General features: G+C 47.4%; 1 pseudogene; it reads left to right on the top strand.

Annotated features, from left to right (window-relative positions):
- The first annotated feature begins 1,405 nt into the window (after positions 1–1,405).
- On the top strand, positions 1,406–19,779 carry LOC107133077 (uncharacterized; annotated as a pseudogene).
- Positions 19,780–19,883: the final 104 nt, after the last annotated feature.

Here is a 19,883-nt window from a genome sequence, read left to right as displayed (position 1 = left end):
ATTGAAGAATCCTTGCATCCCTGGATAAAGCCCACTTGGTCATGGTGTATGGTCTTTTTAATGTGTTGTTGGATTCTGATTGCTAGAATTTTGTTAAGGATTTTTGCATCTATGTTCATCAGTGATATTGGTCTGTAGTTTTCTTTTTTTGGGGATCTTTGTCCGGTTTGGTTATGGTGATGGTGGCCTCATCTAAATCATAAATAAGCAGTTAAGAGTTAATCTGTCCTCAAGGAACAAATAGTCTAGTGGGATAAATGGCATGTTAAAAAAAATTTCAATGAGTTTCATGTGCATAAAATCCTTACAATATTTCCAGGCACATCCTAAGTGTCATGTACCTGCAAACAAAGTAAATAAATATACATTCACTTATTTATTCGACAAATACTTATTTATCATCTTCTCCATGGCAGGCCCCACGTGAGGTGCTCAACATTCAGAAAACTCAACATTCAGAAAACTAAGATCATGGCAGCTGATCACATCACTTCATGGCAAATGGATGGGGAAAGAGTGACAGACTTCTTTTTTGGGGGGCCTCCAAAATCACTGCAGATGGTGACTGCAGCCATGAAATTAAAGATGCTTGATTCTTGGAAGAAAGTTATGACCAATCTAGACAGCGTATTAAAAAGCAGAGACATTACTTTCCAACAAAGGTCCGTCTAGTCAAAGCTACGGTTTTTCCAGTAGTCATGTATGGATGTGAGAGTTGGACTGTAAAGAAAGCTGAGCCCCGAAGAATTGATGCTTTTGAACTGTGGTGTTGGAGAGGACTCTTGAGAGTCCCTTGGACTGCAAGGAGATCCAACCAGTTCATCCTAAAGAAAATCAGTCCTGAATATGCAGTCCTGAATAAGGACTGATGCTGAAGCTGAAACTCCAATACTTTGGCCACCTGATGCAAAGAACTGACTCATTGGAAAAGACCCTGATGCTGGGAAAGATTGAAGGTGGGAGGAGAAGGGGACAACAGAGGATGAGATGGTTGGATTGCATCACTGGCTCGATGGACAGGAGTTTGAGTAAACTTCGGGAGTTGGTGATGGACAGGGAGGCCTGGCATGCTGCAATGCATGGGGTCACAAAGAGTTGGACTTGACTGAGCTACTGAACTGAACCTGAACTGAACGATGTCTCTGGGCTTCCCAGGTGGAGCTAGTGGTAAAGAGCCTGCCTGCCAATGCAGAAGATGTAAGGGATGTGGGTTTGATCCCTAGATAGGGAAGGTCCCACAGAGGAAGGCATGGCAATCCACTCCAGTATTCTTGCCTGGGAAATCCAATGGACAGAGGAGCCTGGCAGGCTACAGTCCATGGGGTCGCACAGAGTCAGACATGACTGAGCGACCAAGCATACACGCACGGTGTCTCTGTCATGGGCTTGTGGTCTGTGGCAGTGACAGCATGGTGGCTGTGCTCCCAGGAGCACCCCCAGGCCTCGGGCCAGCCGCATCCCTGAGAACCCACTCTTGACCTCTCTGCTGATTTCCCACCCCCAGAATATTCGCGTGTGGGACATGCAAGACTACCAGTGTCTTCAGTCCTTCTGCGGGAAGCATTTGCCCTGGGACATTGCCCCATCACCAGCATCTACTTCCACAAAGAGGACAACTCGCTCATCTGCAGCACCTATTCAGTGAGTGCTGTGCGGGAGGGAGGCGGGCCATGGCTGCACGAGGAGGGGAGGGCCATGGTCTGCTGACCCACGGGACACCGAGGGTGGTCACATCCTGTCCTGACCGAGACTGCTTTATGCCATGAGGACAAAGCTGCTGGGCTCTGTGGCCTGGCCCTCAAAGTGCTATCCCCTGCGAATTCCTGGAGGACTGCTTCTAGGCCCCCAGTGGTCACCCTCTATGTTGCTCTTGCTGCTCTCTTGACCTTTGCCTCCTCCAGTCCTTCCTTCTGGAAGCCTGCCTTGACCCCAGGCTAGGTTAGAAGCCTTCACTCCAAGCTCCTTTGCCTGGCCTGGATCACAGCCCTTATGACTCTGTCCTGTCATGGTTACATGACTGTCTTTCCTGCCAAATCATGAACCCCAGGAGGGCAGGGCCCACACCCACACCCGAGCAGTCCCTGTGAAGGAGAGAACCTGGGGGGACCTGCCGTGAAGCCTGCCTGTGAGCCGTGACGCAGCTGGTGCCCATGTGAGGTCTGCCCTGAACCCCTCAGGGTGGGACATCCTGGGAGAAGCACAAAGGGCTGACTGTCCATGGTGCCGGTGCGGGGAGGGGGGCAGCGATGTGACAAGATGGAAGTTAGGGGGCTATAGGGATGCTTGGCAGCCAGTAGAAGAGGTTCGATCCAGAAAGGGAGACGAGGGTGTCACCTGTGGTTGAGAGGAAGTGGTAGCCCTACATGGCTCTTCTTCCCTCTGTTGGCCAGCTGACACACTCAGTGTCCTTGTGCCATTGGCTGACTCTCCCAGATGGCAGGTGTCCTGAGAAGGGAGTTGGTGGGTTCCTTCCCCTCTGCTGAGTGTCAGGACGGCTGTCAGCGCTTGTTGAATTCAACAGACCTTTGAATTTCATTTCAAAGCAGAGAGTATATTAATTAGGCACTGGCCCATCCCTCAAGGAACTCATGGGGAGTAGCATAACAGATAATTTTAATAGAAAATGCTGTGCATTATATGTAGATGTGTGCTGGGTGCCTCATGGAGCACAGAGAAAGGATCCCGAGCCTGGCTGGAGGCTAAGGCAGTCAGGGAAGGCTTCCTGGAGGAGGGAACACCAGATCGAGGCCTTATGCTTTTCAGAAGTTATAAAAGGGACTTGGATTTGTGCTTTGGGGTTGTAGGAGCTCTAGGGTTTGGAAGCTCTGATCTCAGGAAGTGGGGGCATGGATTTGGGGTGAGCTGTCAGTAAGCCTGCATGCGGTTGAGGATGTCTTGGTGTCTTGGTTTACTGGAAGTTTCTCCCTGGGGCCAGTCACTGACAGCGGGCCCTTCTGACTGTCCAACTGTCTGCACCTCCTCCCCTACAGATTGGAATCCTGAAAGGGTACCTGGAGACGCAGGGGCCTGGAGAGCAGAGGAGAAGACCACGACTTACAGCACGCCCCTGTGTGCCGTCCTCTACAGCAAGGTTTTCAAGCAGGTCAGTGGGCAGCAGCTTATCTCTAGGGCTGGCAGCAGGCACAGGGGCGGCGTGGGGCAGGACTCTCAGAGCTTGGGTGGTGGTACGGGCAGCGGGAGGTTGGCGAGCAGCTGTCTTGCACAAGGGTTGCCCTGGGGGAGACCGGAGCTCCACCAAGTGGCCACTGGGTCACCAAACTCCTCTGAGCCTGTGTGCCCCTGGCTACCACCCCAGGTCAGCTCTGGGCAGCCTTCTTTCCGCTGTGTGTGATGGAACACGGGGTGTGGGCTGCTCTTTGAGGATCCTGGGGTGGGTGTTGCCCCTGGAGGTCATTTCCAGGGAAACCGTGGTTCAGCTTTGTTATGGAAGGGGAGGGAGGCCCAGGCTGTGGTCCTGAGCAGAGACCTCTGCATTGGGCAGAGCAACTAGCATGTAGATTCTGAAGTGTGGGGACAGCAGGGGCTCCTGGGCCCTCTGCCCCCTCTTACTGGTACCCATTTCCTGGCTGGGGCTCTGGGTAGGGCGGCTCTGTCTGCTGCAACATGGCCTTGGCGGTGGAGGCCAGCACTTACCTCTTTGGGTTTCCCTCTCGTTCTGGCTCCTGGCACCACCACTCATACCTTAGGGCTCCTCAATGCCCTTAACCAGTTTTAAAAAAACCCCCCTTATCTAGCTTTTCTAGATGTTCTCAATGGGAAGGTTAGTCTGAAGGAACATCCCCTGTTGCTGTTTCATCGTCACAGTCGTGATGTTGCTTCAGGTGGGGTGACCTATCTTTAACCAACATTTCCCTGCTTAGGGGACCATTAGTGTATTTCTTGTTTTTTTTTCCTATCCTCCATGTTAATGCTTTTTCGGTAAGTGTCTTTTCTGGATTCAGTATGATTTTCTCTGGAAAGATTCTGATAAATTCCATTTCAGAGTTAAAGGGGATTTCACCAAAGCGGTTCCTTCTAAAAAACTGTGCCAGTTTGCACAGGGCAGAGGAAGGCCTGTTTTCGAGAGTGGGTTGTCCTGCAGCAGGAGGGCCCAGAGTGTCTGTCTTCTCGGTACACTGAGTGGTGGCTGGGCTATCAGCAGTCATGCCAGCTGGCGGCTGCCCTTGGGAGTGGGGGCCTTCCCCTCCCCAGGAGCCCCGGCTGTGTGCTCCCCCACAGGTGGTGAGCGGCTGTCTGAGCGGCATGGTGAGTGTGTGGGAGGTCGTGACGGGCAGGAGGCTGATGGAGTTCTCAGTGACGGGTGACCAGCAAGTGGAGCTGACCGCCATGTCCCTGGATGAGTCAGAGGGGTGCCTGCTCACGGGTCTGCGTGATGGCACCGTGAAGATGTGGAACTACAGCGTTGGCGAATGCCTGCTGACCTTCCCCAAAGCGGACCAGTTAGAGGTCAGTCTGGCCCATCATCTGGGGCCTGGGGGCCCTCACAGCTCCTGTGACCCCAGCACGTGCTATTTTTCACGTCTCCCTGAAAGGCTGTGCACACAGACTCCCTGGCTTTTGCCTCCCTGAGCCTTTGTGCATAAAATGAAGCTAGTTGAGACTTCCCTGAAGGTCTAGTGGTTAAGACTTCACCTTCCATTGCAGGGGGTGGAGGTTTGATCCTTGGTTGGGGAGCCAAGATCCCACATGCCTTGAGGCCAAAGAAAACCAACACATAAAACAAAAGCAATATGGTAACAAATTCAATAAAGACAAAAAATGGTCCACATAAAAAAAATCTTAATCAATAAAATGAAGATAGATAATAGGGCCTGTCCTCCACAAATGTTCTTCAGATGTCAGCTACTCTTGCTCTTTTAGTGTGTTAGCACTTCTCATCTTATATCTTGGGAGGATTTTCCCAGGTGGCTCCGGTGGTAAGGAATCCACCTGCCAATGCAGGAGACTCAGGAGGTCCTGAGTTAGTGGGTTTGATCCTGGGTCAGGAAGATCCCCTGAAATAGAAAATGGCAAACTGCTCCAGTATTTTTGCTTGGGGATTTCACGGACAGAGGAGCCTGGTGGGCTGCAGTCCATAGCATCGCAAAGAGACACGACTGAGCGAGTGAGCACACAGGCGCCTACATCTTAGGGCTTTAGGTGGCATTGTTGGCAGTGGGGTCCTGTGATTCAGAGCCACCCATACCCTGTTTGGGAAATGCCTGCCAGGGTTGTGAGGAAGATCTGTGGCTGTGGCAAAGTGCAAAGCCAGCAGTTCCTCTTTGGGACTTGAGCCTGTTACAAACTTGTGACAACAGTTCTTTAAGAAACTCAGAAGGAGCACTTGGCCAAGAAGCCAGGGATTAGGACTGGTCCAGATCCTATGACTCAGTTGTGTGACCTTAGCCAGGCTTGACCTTGGCTTCCCTTCCTGTCCCCTGTGAGATGGACATGGACACTTACCCAATCTGCCACCTCCAGGTCCATCACATGGATAATGGGATGTGAGAGCACTCTGAAAAAAATATAGTGGTTTCACCGCTAGGGGAAGTCTCATTATCATGGAGAGTTTGGATTTCCTGCTTGGTATGGTTAGGAGACATTTGGGGCCTGGGGCCATTTTCTCTGAGGTGCCTTAGTGTTCTGTTTCCTTTCCTCTTCAATAGATTAGTGGGATTGTCCACATGAACAAGTGTTCTACACGACTGGATGGAGTAAGAGAATCACTTATTACACGTGAGTAGCCAGGGTGCAGGGCTTCCCTGATTTGGCTCAGACAGTAAAGAATCTGCCTGCAACGTAGGAGACCTGAGTTCAATCCCTGGATGGGAAAGATCCTCTGGAGAAGGAATGGCAACCCACTCCAGTATTCTCGCCTGGAGGAATTCCATGGACAGAGGAGCCTGGCGGGCTACAGTCCACAGGGTTGCAAAGAGTCGGACATGCCTGAGCGCGGAAATCACTGCCAGCGGCCAGGGGCGCACGTGGGCGGGTGACGGCAGCTGGCCCTTCTCTCTTTAACTTAAGATGGGCTCCTCCATCCCTAACGTTGCTGGCGGCTGGAACACCAAGCCAGGAAATTAGTGCAGGGTGAGGTTTAACTTGCTTCGTCCTCTCATCTGTCCACTTATTCATTCACTCCATGAGGCCAACAGGCTTTGTACTAGGTGCTGGGAATGGATATTAAGCAAGAACATGAAGTCTCCATCCTCCTGGAACTCAGACACTAATCAAATAACTTAATTTATAATGATAGTCTGTTCAGTGCTATGAAAAAAACAATACAGGTTTCTATGGGGAGGGGGGGACAAAAATTCTGATCTAGTGTCAGGGGCCATCAGAAAAGGGTCATCTGAGGTGTCATGAGTGGAGTGGGATCTGAAGAGTGAGCAGGAGAGGTCTTAGAGAAGCATGAGGGGCTGGGACAGGAGCGACATTATAGGCAGAGGAATAGCAAGTGCAGGGGCCCGTCCTCTTCAGAGAGCCTTTCTAGGGTCATGATTTCCCCTTCTTTCAGCCTGAGGTCTTGCTCAGGTGTCTGAAGGGGGCGAATCTGTAAGATTAGTGTATGTGAAGCCCCTAGGACCAGGCCTTTACAGCAGGCACATAGCAGATGCTCAGTTATGCAGTCAGCCGGGCAGAACTCCAACTCTGCTCTACGCCTCCTCTGGAGGGGTCCTCCTCTGGTCAGAGCTTGGAATCCCAGAGGCTTGGATGTTCTTCTCCCAGGATACCAATAAGGCTGAGCGCTCCACCCTCCTGCCTCCGGGCACGTGTGCAGGTTCCACAAGATCAAGCCGGTGCTCTTATGCCACCACTGGCAGACCTTCACACGGAGGATGTCCTGAGCATGGGCCAAGTACCAGAACCAGTTCATCGCCACCCTCCTCCTACAACGGGGACATCCTGTCTGGAACGTCGGCACTTCAGGCCCATCCTCAATTTCAACGCCTCTCAGAGCCCCTTGCCCTTGCTGCCAAGAGGGTACAGTCAGCCAGAAGCATGCTTCTTCTTCGTGCTCCCTTAGCTGTGGCCAGAACCATTAGGGCTGGGGAGTGGGTCAGGGACACCTGGGAGTGGAAGGGAGTGATGGTGACTTGTTCTGAAGGAGTTTGGGAGCTAGGGAGGTAGGTGGTAGTTCCTTATAATTAATTCTCATTTGACACCATGGAGGAAACAGGCACAGAGACTTAAGTATCTCCTGAGTCACACAGCCATCAAGTAATAGATCCAAATCCAGGCTGTCTGACTCCAGAGCTCTTGTGGCTCAAATCCTAGTCTCCCGAGGAGATTAACTGCTCTCTTGAAGGTGGCTCACATTGACCCATCGCTACAAGATTACTGCTCTGGGCTCACTGGGCTCTTGGTAGGACTTGGGAAGCCCCCACAGTCTCTGAATGACTGTATCTTGTGGATAAGCTGGAAGGGGCCTTCGGGGTCACCCTGTCCAGTAGTTTTCCAAACTTGTGGAGAGAGGCTTAGAGGCTATTACAGCAGCTTCTCCAGGACACTTCAGCTTTTGTCTATTTTACACTTTGGATTCCCTTCAGACTAAAAACTACTTCAAAAATACTTGGGAAGCACTGTCCACTTACAGTTTGGGGAGACCGAGTCCTTCCTGGAACGCTGTCCCTGCCTGTGGGTCCCCCGGGACAGGCTTCTAAGCTTTGGGTTCAATGCCGTCAGGTTACAGGGTTTCTGGGAAGCAAGCCCAACGCACCCGGAGGGCCCCGTGGTGTTGGCATTGGGCAGGGAGGCCCCCTTCCAACCGGGACGCTGCAATGCCTCATGGACTCCCTCCCACGCACAGGTGAAAGGATTGAAACGACTGTGTGTTCGATAGCCACAGGCCCAGCAAGCCCTGCATCGAGCAGGAGAAGTGGCTTACAAACTGCACCTACAGCCCCCAGGCCTTCGCACGAGGGCCATGGGTCGATGCCAACCTGCGACGGAACCTGATGTCGGCGCCTCCAGTGATGAGACACCCCAGAGACAAGGAGCCGGCCAAGCCGGTGCCCCTGAAGGTGGCCGCCCCATGTCCCCACCACCGAGGAGGCGCCTTGGCCAGGCCTGGTGGGGTCCCTTCCGATTAGGCCCATTGCTGCCCTCGGGCCTGGCCCAGTCTCTTCCAGAGCACGGCCAGTACAGACCTAGTGTCTGCAGGCTCGAGGGTCAAGGGTACAGCTGAAGTTCAAGCCTTTCTCTGTCCTTGGGCTCCCATCACCCAGGCAAGATGAGCCACCATGCCTCCTGCCCCAGAGAACGAGCTGTGGGGGTCTGAAGCCCAAGCAGCCACCCACTTCCCCTCCTCCTCTGAGTCCTGGCCTCTGCCCCAGGTTAACCTCCCCAGGCTGTCTGACAGCCCTGTTCTGGAGCGGGGGAGTTGGAAGAAGAGCAGGGGGTATCTACTGTCTCCCTGCTGACTCAGCGTGCATTGGCCTCTGACCCTCAGCCATGAAGACCGTTATCTCCAGTGAGAGGCTTGAGGGACCAGTCAGATTGTCTCAGCACCTGCAGTCTAATTCCCATTCTGGAGAGCTGGGCCTCAGTGAGAAACCCCACCTTCCCAGACACAGAGAGCTTGTGAGGCACAGGGCAGTCTGAACTCCAACCCACATAACTGCTGGATACATGCACACCTGTCACTCTGAGGCTCTCAGACCATCCTTGAAAGTGTCAGGGTTGTATAACTACATACACAGCCCTTGATCCTCACCTCTAGCCAGAGTGTCTTTCCCAGGATGAAGGAGGGGGCTTCCCCAGAAGCCAACTGTGCTCTCTGCCCTGAAAGCAGAAGCTGCCGGTAACTTAAACCTGAGATTCTCCAGCGTTGGAGTGTCTTTATGCCCAGGATCCTTTGAACACCCAGCTGTATCTTTTAGGGGGAGGTGTCCACTCTTTCAGCATTTGCCTCTGTCTCTGTTCCCCAGAGATTGTCTCAAGCTGAACTGGGAGGCCCATTTTTTTTTTTTTTTTCCAGAAACCTCTCAGTGCTAGCAGCCTCAGTCAGTCAAGATTATCCCTTGACAGACACTCAACTCTCAAAGAGGCTGAAAGGAAAAAAGCAGACTTCCAGAAGAAGCTGTTGCTGCAGTCCAATGCATCGGTGGAGAAGGTTGGCCATGTTCAGGCAGGGGCTGGGTTGTGAGCCAGGGGCTGGACAGTTGGATGCAGAACTGGAGATGTGGCACCTGGGGGTCTGGGAGCCCAGCCTCGTTCTCCCCAGGACCTGGAGAAGCCTGTTGGACGTGATGGCAGTGCTCAGGATCTTGGCTACAGGGCTGCCATTTTGGGGGTGTCCCCAGTGTGTGGGGCTGTCTAGGGAGGGGAGCAGTGTTCCTTCCTGGACTGGGAGGTAGGAGATGAGGCATGTTCAGAACCCACTGGTGAAGTGCCCTCCTGAATTTGCGTGATGCGTGAGTGGGGATTGGGTTTATCTCTGTTCTTCCTCCTCCTGTACCTTCCCCCTTTCTGAGCTTGGACACGTCTCCCTCTGCTGTCACCCCTGGGTAAGGTGACCTCTAAGGCCCCTTCCAGGTTTAATCTGAAATAATAGGGTAATTCATATGGGTCCCCTAGGCTCCTACCATGAAGCCCAATGAGAATATAATTAATAGCTGTAGGTTGCAGCAGGGCTGCTCCATGGCCCAGTTTCTGGGACTCAAGAACAGGGGAGCAGTGTCCTGTGGGACGGGTCCTGTGGAATGGAGCAGAGAGCTACCAGTGGCTGGACTTCTCTCCTTCAGGTTCTGAATGTGCTTTCCCTCTGTTTTTAAAAACATGGCTTAAAAAACCCTCCAAAACTTAAAAAAAGTAGTATTGGTTAAAAAATAGAAATATGTGTAAAGCAAAAAATAAAAGGTCCATGTTTCTCACTGTGTACTCCGTCTCATCCCCCAACAGTGGTCGCAATCACTATGAAAAGGTTGGTTTAGCTTTGTCTTTTTTTTTTAGGGGAGTGATGTTAAATTATATAGCTACGTGCATTTGCTTTTAAAATTTAACTATACTATATTATGGATATGTTTTCTCCCTAGTGATTTTCAGCTTATTCCTTTGTTAGGTTAAAAAATTATTTTCTTAAATCTACATTTCTTTAATAGTACATGAGTCTGCCTTTGTCCTCACACTAAGCCAGTCCTAGACATCAGCCTTGTCTTCATTTCTGCCAGTCTGGTAGGTGGAAAATATTGTCTTTTGATATTTCTTTGGTTATTTGTGATGTTGAGCTTTTTGTATTTTTTGTTAGACAGTTGCATTTCTTCAGTGGAATAAATGCATATTCATATCCTTTTCCATTCTTTTTTGTGTTAATTTCTTGGAGCTGTCTATATGTTCTGGAAATGAATCCTTTGCCTGTTGTGTCTTGGAGATATTTTCACCTCATCAGCCTTCAGGGTGTCACATTGAGGTTTTAACTTTTTTTTAATTAGTTAATTAGTTTTATTTTTGGTTGCTCTGGGTCTCCATTGCTGTGCACAGGCCTTTCTCTAGATGCAGTAAGCAGAGGCTACTCTTGGGTGAGGTGCACAGGCTTCTCACTGCGTAGGCTTCTCTTGTTGCATAGCGTGGGCTCTAGGGCACGCAGCTTCAGTGGTTCCAACTCCTGGGGACTAGAGCGCGGGCTGAGTGGTTGTGGCATGTGGCTGAGTTGCTTCACGGCATGTAAAATCTTCCCGGACTAGGGACAGAACCCTGGCATCTCACTGTACAAATATATCAAGGGGAACGAGTTTGTTTTCTGCATCATTCTGAGTTGAGTACAGGTCTTTAGAAAAATCTTGTTTGAGCCTTCAGTTCAGTTCAGTTGCTCAGTCGTGTCCGACTCTTTGTGACCCCATGAATCGCAGCACACCAGGCCTCCCTGTCCATTACCAACTCCCGGAGTTCACCCAGACTCACGTCCATCGAGTCAGTGATGCCATCCAGCCATCTCATCCTCTGTCGTCCCCTTCTCCTCCTGCCTCCAATCCCTCCCAGCATCAGAGTCTTTTCCAATGAGTCAACTCTTTGCATGAGGTGGCCAAAGTACTGGAGTTTCAGCTTTAGCATCATTCCTTGCAAAGAAATCCCAGGGCTGATCTCCTTCAGAATGGACTGGTTGGATCTCCTTGCAGTCCAAGGGACTCTCAACAGTCTTCTCCAACACCACAGTTCAAAAGCATCAATTCTTCGGCACTCAGCCTTCTTCACAGTCCAACTCTCACATCCATACATGACCACAGGAAAAACCATAGCCTTGACTAGACGAACTTTTGTTGGCAAAGTAATGTCTTTGCTTTTGAATATGCTATCTTGTTGGTCATAATTTTCCTTCCAAGGAGAAAGCATCTTTTAATTTCATGGCTGCAGTCACCATCTGCAGTGATTTTGGAGCCCCAAAAAATAAAGTCTGACACTGTTTCCACTGTTTCCCCATCTATTTCCCATGAAGTGATGGGACCGGATGCCATGATCTTCGTTTTCTGAATGTTTGAGCTTTAAGCCAACTTTTTCACTCCCCACTTTCACTTTCATCAAGAGGCTTTTTAGTTCCTCTTCACTTTCTGCCATGGAGAAGGCAATGGCACCCCACTCCAGTACTCTTGCCTGGAGAATCCCAGGGACGGGGAAGCCTGGTGGGCTGCCGTCTATGGGGTCGCACAGAGTCGGACACGACTAAAGCGACTTAGCAGCAGCAGCAGCAGCACTTTCTGCCATAAGGGTGGTGTCATCTGCATATCTGAGGTTATTGATATTTCTCCCGGCAATCTTGATTCCAGCTTGTGTTCCTTCCAGTCCAGCATTTCTCATGATGTACTCTGCATATAAGTTAAATGAGCAGGGTGACAACATACAGCCTTGATGTACTCCTTTTCCTATTTGGAACCAGTCTGTTGTTCCATGTCCAGTTCTAACTGTTGCTTCCTGACCTGCATATAAATTTCTCAAGAGGCAGGTCAGGTGGTCTGGTATTCCTGTCTTTATTCGGTAGCCGTTCATTGATCTATTATGATGTGTCAGGCAGTGTCATATGGGATAAAGTCATGAACAAAAAAGATACAAATCCCAGTCCTTGGGGAGCTCATAGTCTGGCCAAACGTTCCTAGTCACCAACTGGGTAGGTAAGGTGGTATTCCATCACTGTTCTCACTGGGCGTCTAGGAAACTGGGGGACCAGGTGGGTGTGGCTCCTTGCCCAGGCGTCTCAGCACTGTGCCACAGGGGAGCTCTGGCTCCCAGCACCCTGAGCGGGTTCGCCTCTCTCGCACAGATAATCTTCTTACAGACCAGGCCTCGCCTGCCACACTCGGCTGCCTTGCTGAGCAGCTGCATGGACGGTTACATCTATGCCTGGTCCATCCATGGGAGCGGAGGCCCTGCTGGGCAAGTTCCCTGTGGACTCTGTAGACGAGGGGGACGTGGTTGTGGGTGCCATGGCCACGGATCAAAATGACTGGATTCTTGTCACAGGGGATTGCAAAGGGTGCATCAAGGTGAGGAAGAACTGGCCCTGGGATCGAGGGGCTGGCCTGAAGCCATGCTCTGGCCTCCTCTTTGCCATCGGTGGTCCTCGCCCCATCCCTATGTCCTCTGGGCACTCGATTCACTTGTAACACAGTGGGTGGTGGGGTGGGTTCCCTCAGAGTCCTCTCCTGCCCTCGTGGGCCCAGGGAAGTGAAGGAGGGCTTGGTCAGGGGGTCGCCCGCCCAGAAGACTTCCTGTGGGTCCTGTGCTTTAGAATTCTCTTCCTGCTGCTCCCTCACCCCCAGCTGTGGCATCTGATCTGTGATCAGCTGTCTCAGGAGCTGATTTGTGCTTTGTGGTGATGTGGGGTGTGAATGTCCCATCACTGGGTCTGTCACACTCTCCCTGTATGCTAGCTAAAGGTCTGGCCTAGAAGATGCCGTGGTCCCCTTGGCGGTGTGGGTAAGAACCAGCCCCCTGCGGTGAAGAGAAATGGTCTGGGGGGGACCCTCAGAGTGAGTCGGTGTTGGGGGTCAGGGAGTGCTGGGCTACTAATCCATGCTTTGTGTCTAGATCTGGGACATCAAGGATTACTGTGCACATTCTGACAAGCAGACAAACCATCCTAGTGAGATCAACAAGTTTCGGTTCTTAATTTCTGAACGGATTCAGGTCAGCCTCCCAAACTACAGTCCCCCGGAGGAGAAGAAGGTAGGATGATTACTGGGCAATTGCTGAGAAAAGTGCCTCTGAGCCCCGCCAATGAGTTGGGACCATGGTTCCCACACTGAGATTCGGAATCTTCCATGTTTTCTGTCGAAGGTTGTCTGATTGATGTGGAAAAGGTTTTCTGCTCACCAGAAGTCACTATTAACCAGTGAAACATAAGTATGCACACACCAAACACACTCACGTGCACACACATGTATACACGTACACACATATGCATACCTTCCATGGGCTTTGATCTTTGCAATGAAGGCCCTGAGGTCATAAATTCCTTTAAAAAGTAATGCAAATATTTATGTATTTTCTTGAGTAGGTAATGCATTTGCGTGTGTGCTAAGTCGCTTCAGTCGTGTCCCAGTCTTTGTGACTCTATGGACGTAGCCTGCCAGGTTTCTCTGTCCTTGGGATTTTTTTAGGCAAGAATACTGGAGTGGGTTGCCATGCCCTCCTGCAGGGGATCTTCTCAACCCAGGGATCGAACCCACGTGTCTTTTTGTCTCCTGGCGGGTTCTTTACCAATAAGGCCATGTTGGGAAGCCCAGATAATGCATCTACGTAGTTCAGAAATCACTGGCTATTTCCCGATGACTAGTGAATTTGAGCACCTTTTCCTTAGTTGTCAGGAAAATGCAAATTAAAGCCCAAAGGTGGTATCACTGCTTATCTACCAGAATGACTAAAACTGAAATGACAGGCAATGCCAAATATTGGCAAGAATATAGGTCAACTGGTGATAACCCATCTAAAATTGCTTATTTTGATGGTTGTAACTCTGAATATATGAAAAGCCACTGAAGCCAGCACTTTAAATAGGTACGTTGTGTGTGAATTGTATTTCAATAAAACTGTGTTTAAAAGCTATAGAAACAATAGGACAAATATTCTTTTTTGGTTTTGTTTTTTTTTAACGAATCTTTGTTTGTAATTGTTTATCTACACATCTGGTAATTTATCCCAAGGAAGTAGTATGTAAAAGGACGTCAATCTAAGGCCTTTAATGCTACTGCCGTACTGCATTCCAGAAAGTTTATGTAGGTTTTCACTTTATTAGTTTGTTTTGCTTTATCCTTGACAGCATAAAGTTTTTATCATTAACAGTATTTATCTGAGTGAGCGCCCCCTGATAGATAGAGAAGGCATTCAATAAATAAATGTTTAAAGTGAAAAAAAAAAAACTTTTACTGATTTTTAGATATAAACAGTTTCTTTTGATTTTATGAAAATATCTTTGCTTATATTGACATCTGTCCTTATTTTATTGGCTATATATATTTTGTGAATTACCTCTTCATGTCCTTGGTCCAGTTTTCTTTTGTGGTGACCATCTTTTATAAATGATGTACAATCATCTTAAAACATATTAAAAGACATTAACTCATTGCCTGTCATATGTATTACAAGCATCCCCTCCCCCCAGGTTGTCATTTGCCTTTTAATTTATGATGAGTTTTAAATTACAACGTATTTTTTGGTGGTCAATTTTTCTTCCCATTGTGATATTTCCTGTCGCTTATCACTTCCTAATCAGAGATAATAGTCATTCTTTCTCTTCAATATTTTATGGTTTCATTAAAAAGGATTCTTCAACCCTTCTAGTGTTTACTTATAAGATATAAGACAATGATTTAAGTTTCACTACTTAGTTTATCAGGAATTCCAACACTGTTGATTGAATCCTGTTCTCTATTACCACCAATTTCCTACCATTCTTGTTATCAACGTTTTAAATATATATTTGGGTTGGTTTCTGAGATATTGTCTTCCATTGTCTAGTTTTTATTACTGTGATGTAACATACTCGAGTATGATAAAACATGTCCTCCTTCATTAATTTTGTTTATTTGAAAATAGTCTTGGATATTTACACTCATTTTCCAATTAAGTAGGATTTTATTCTTTCATAGTACATTGTGATATATCACTCCATTTCTCACCCTATTCCATGCTGATGCCCAACTAAATATCTTGAAAAAAAGACCTGGGTTCTTGTCTAACCCCATCACTTTCTAGCTGTGTGGTTCTGGGCTGATTACTGAATGTTTCTGACTCTCACTTCTCTCCTCTCTGCAGTGGTGAGACTCATACACATCCCATAAGGTTATTCTGATGTGCAAACGAAATAATCTGTACACAGGAAGCGGCGCAAGCAATACAACAATATGCATTTTTTTTTTTTTAAATGATTTTTACTGAAGGGACCAGTGAGGGCCAGAGAAGTGCTTGGATTTACATAAGGTCACCAGAAAGTTCATGTGGGGGTGTATCTAGAACTAGAACTGTGGCCCATGTCCCAGCTCCTTCCAGAAGCCTCTGCTACCTCCAGCCCTGGGTGCCCTCTGCTGAGCCAGCGTCTTGGGAGTTTAATTAATTCTCTTTCACTGTCCCCTGTAGGTGGAGGCCGGCCAGACCATTTCCCTGATTCCACCCCAGCTTCTGATTAGCTGGAAGGCCCATTTGGATAGTGTGGCAGACATCCTATATGTGGACAGCCTCCAGCTGGTTATAAGTGCTGGCCAGGACCGGGACGTCAAGGCTTGGAAACTCTCTGGTGACGCCATTGGTACGGACGGTCCTGCTGAAGCTCAGTCATGCCCCATGGCCCTTCCTGGCCCTGACCCTGTTAGAACACAAGCTGGCATAAACCTCATATCCCATGGGGTGGAAGTTTCAGACCACAGCAGCTGTCTTTCCTCAAACAGTATCACAAGGTGTGAGTCTGTCCAATTGTCCATTCAGCAGTCTGTCCATCCGCTCATTCTCTCATCTGCTCAACACTATTTGCCTTTGCATATCAGATCATATATCTGATAAGGTACAGTCCATTCTCTTTTAAAAATAAACTTAATTCTTGAGGTTATAACATATGTAATGAAAAGCCCACAAACCAAAAGTATTCTCAGCTTAGTGAATTTTCAGGAGGTAAACGTATAGCCGTATAACCACCATTGTATCAAGAAACAGAACATCACCAGGACTCAGGGCTTCCCTCACCTCCTGACCCACTGTCTCTACCAACACCTTTCCAAAAGTAACCACTGTTCTGGTTCCTAAATCCAAAGCTTATATTAGTCTTGCTTTGAACTTTGTCTAAATGGAATCATTTGATAGTTTCTCCTTTGTGTCTGGCTTCTTTCTCTCAAACACCATATGTTTGTGCCATTCAGCCATTCGTTGACTGTAGCAGCTCATTCATTCTTCCTGCTGAGTGGTATTCTGTTGTTGATACCGTACTTTATCTATCTGTGCTATTGTTGGTGGGCATTAGGACTATTGTAGGCTATTAAACGGAGAAGGCAATGGCACCCCACTCCAGTACTCTTGCCTGGAAAATCCCATGGACGGAGGAGCCTGGTGGGCTGCAGTCCATGGGGTCGCTAAGAGTCGGACACGACTGAGCGACTTCACTTTCACTTTTCACTTTCATGCATTGGAGAAGGAAATGGCAACCCACTCCAGTGTTCTTTTTTTTTTTTTTGGTTTTAATTTTATTTTATTTTTAAACTTTACATAATTGTATTAGTTTTGCCAAACATCACCACTCCAGTGTTCTTGCCTGGAGAATCCCGGGGACAGGGGAGCCTGGTGGGCTGCCATCTATGGGGTCGCACAGAGTCGGACACGACTGAAGCGACTTAGCAGTAGCAGCAGCAGGCTATTAAAAACAAACACTGCTGTGAACACCCTCATACAGGTTTTTTTTTGAACAAGTGTATGCATTTCTGTTAGATATGTATTTATAATGGAATTGCTGAACCACAGAGTATACACATTCAGTGTCAGTAGATGCTTTAAACTATCTTTCAAAGTGCTCACCAGTTTTCACTCTTTCACCAGCTGCATACAGCGGCTCTTACTGAGTCATAACTTTGTGACTGCTTGATATCGTCATTGCATTAAATTTTAGCCATTTTGGTGAATATGTAGTGGCATTTTATTGTGGTTTTAATTTGAATCCCTGATGAGTAGAGGTTTGAATATCTATTTATGTATTTATTGATCATATGTTATTGATCAATTTGTATATTTTATAGTTGTCCATGTCTCTCATTCTCTCTTCTGTTTTTACATTTTTTTTCCTGTCTCTGCATTCCATTTGGATTATTTTCTACTGACCTGCCTTCCAGTCGTTAATCTTGTCTCTTATGTGCAGTCTGCTATTAAATCCATCCAGATACTGTATTTTTTAGTTCTACAACACTCATTTGATTTATTCTACAAATGTCGATTCATGGTTGAAATTCTGCTTCTTTTCCTCCATTCTATTCATATTTTCCTTTATTTATTTAACATTTTTACAACAGTTGTTTTAAAGTATTTACCTATTAACTCCAATGTCTGAATTATCTGTGAGTCTGATTCTAATGCCTATTTCTTCTTTTGATTATTGGTTATATTTTCCTGCATTTTCACATGTCATGTATAGAAAAACTCCATGAAACCAAACCAAACAAAAACCCAACCCAAATCAAGCTGAACTTTCCTGAACTTTGTAGAAAAGAAACTGCAAAGACTGAAGCCGATATGATTTTCCTCCAGCGCGTTGCCTTTCCTCTGCATAGCGCTTCTTCATCTCAGTGCGGTTAGGAAGTGAGCTGGGTTGGGGCTGGATTGTAGCTCCAGGAGCCCTAGTTTACTTCTGGGTTCAGCTGATTCCAGGTAAAGCCTGTTGTGTTTGCTGTTGGCTTCTTCCTCCAGTGAGACTCTTGACTCCTAGTGAGCTCATTCTGTCTTTCTAGCCCAACCCTCAAGAACTTAAGCAATTGCAGGCCCTGATCTTCTTTCCACGTGGCGACCGCTCATTTGTCCTATGATCTCTAAGTCTGTTTTTGTTTGTTTCATTTGTCTGTTTCGTTTTTTAGATTATATAACTAAGATCATGAGGCATTTGTCTTTCTTTAACTTGTTTTACTTAACACAGTACTTTCCAGAGCCACCAGTGTTGTCAACAAATGGCAAGATTTCTCCTTTTTTTATGACTGAGTCATATTCTCTAAGCTCTCCTGTAGGGAAAACACCATGCCTTTGGGACTCCACTAGACTTAATCTGTCATGCCAGCCAGATTGGCTCTTAGAAACTCTGCTGGTTTCCCTATCTTTGGGTATCTTTCTTCTGCTAAACGGAGCCTGATTCTCACTCACCATGTGTCCATACTCAGAAAATTGCTCCCAGAGAAAAAAGCAGTTCCCAATTTTAGTTCTTCTGGGAAGGACTCTTTCCCTTTCTGTAATTTGGTTTTGTCTAAGTCTTCTCTGCTTCTATAGCTCTCCAGTGATTTTTTAAATACAGTTTTTAGAAGTTCCTTTCCATTTACAGTTATTACAAAATATTGGCTGAATTCCCTGTGTTGGGGCAGCGTACATCCTTGAGCCTGTCTTACACCTATAGTTTGTACCTCCCCGCTGGTAATCACTAGTTTGTTCTCTGTATCTGTGAGTCTGCTTATTTTTTATTATATTCATCAATTGGTTCTATTTTTTAGATTCCACTTATAAGTGATATAATGTTTGTCTTTGACTGATTTATTTCACTTAGCATATAGCCTTCAGGTTCATTCTTGTTGCCACAAATGGTGAAATTTTGTTTTTTCTTTATGACTGAGTAGCTTTCAGTCATAAAGTAGCTTTTTACATATCAATTATATGTATTGATATACATACCACATCTTCTTAGGTTGCTTCCGTATCTTGGCAATTATAAATAAAGCTGCTATGAACATTGGGCTGTATCTTTTGATTTTTTTTTTTGCATGTATACCCAGGAGTGGAGTTGTTGGACTTGTATGGTAGTCCCTATTTTTAGTTATGGAGAACCCTAATGCTGTTTTTTCACAGCGGCCGCACTCATTTACCATTCCCACAAATAGTGGTACAGGGTTCCTTTTGTTCCAGATCCTCGCCAACATTCATTATCTGTGTTCTTTTTGATGATCGCCATTCTCATTGGTGTGAGGTGATATCTTTATTCTTCTCCAGTGATTTGTAAAATATGACTTTGTAACACATCTGCTTTGGTTTTCTTAATTAAAAAGAATTCTGCAGCATGAAAATGGCCTACAACTCACTATGCCCTGCCCAGAAGTAGGACTCATATTTCTCTATTCTTACTACCTACTTTCTACCCCAGCCCTGATCCTCCACAGACCATTCCTAATCTCACATCTGATAGGTGGCTGATAGATGCCTGTAGTCTTGCACCATTGCCATTTTATGTGTGAGCCACTTAAAGCCCGTCTGAGGACTATTCAGTCATTGCCAAAGAACCTTCTCCATCTTAGCCTATATGTGAGGCAGGATGCTTTAGGCCTGAACTCCAAGTATACCTAGGGTTAGGGTCTGACTCTTCCAGATATTTGCCAAGTAGCTAGCATAATGCTGGGATATGTTGGGCATAGTTAGGTGTAGGCCAGGAACAAGGGATTGCTGGCTGCCTCTTGAGGGTGGATGGTGAGGGACAGAGTGTTTAGAGGAGGGAGTGGCTGGCCAGTCCTTGCTACTGAACTGGGTCTGGTTAAATCACAGGGACGTTTGGCTTGAGTGTTTGGAAAAGGCTGCAGGATACCCCAATGATGACTGATGGCGAACTAATGAAAGATTAAAGAAAGAGGGACTTCTTCGACCCCATGAGAAGACCTCATCTAGAGCTGCAGTGAGTTATCACAATGGTCACTAGTCACTGGTCAACTGGTTAACTCTGGTCTGGATCCCAG

This window comes from Bos taurus, unplaced genomic scaffold, assembly GCF_002263795.3.
Source record: "Bos taurus isolate L1 Dominette 01449 registration number 42190680 breed Hereford unplaced genomic scaffold, ARS-UCD2.0 Leftover_ScbfJmS_2311, whole genome shotgun sequence".
NCBI lineage: Eukaryota > Metazoa > Chordata > Mammalia > Artiodactyla > Bovidae > Bos > Bos taurus.
The sequence above is the reverse complement of the archived record's forward strand: the minus strand, read 5'-3'. Positions and strand labels throughout refer to the sequence as shown.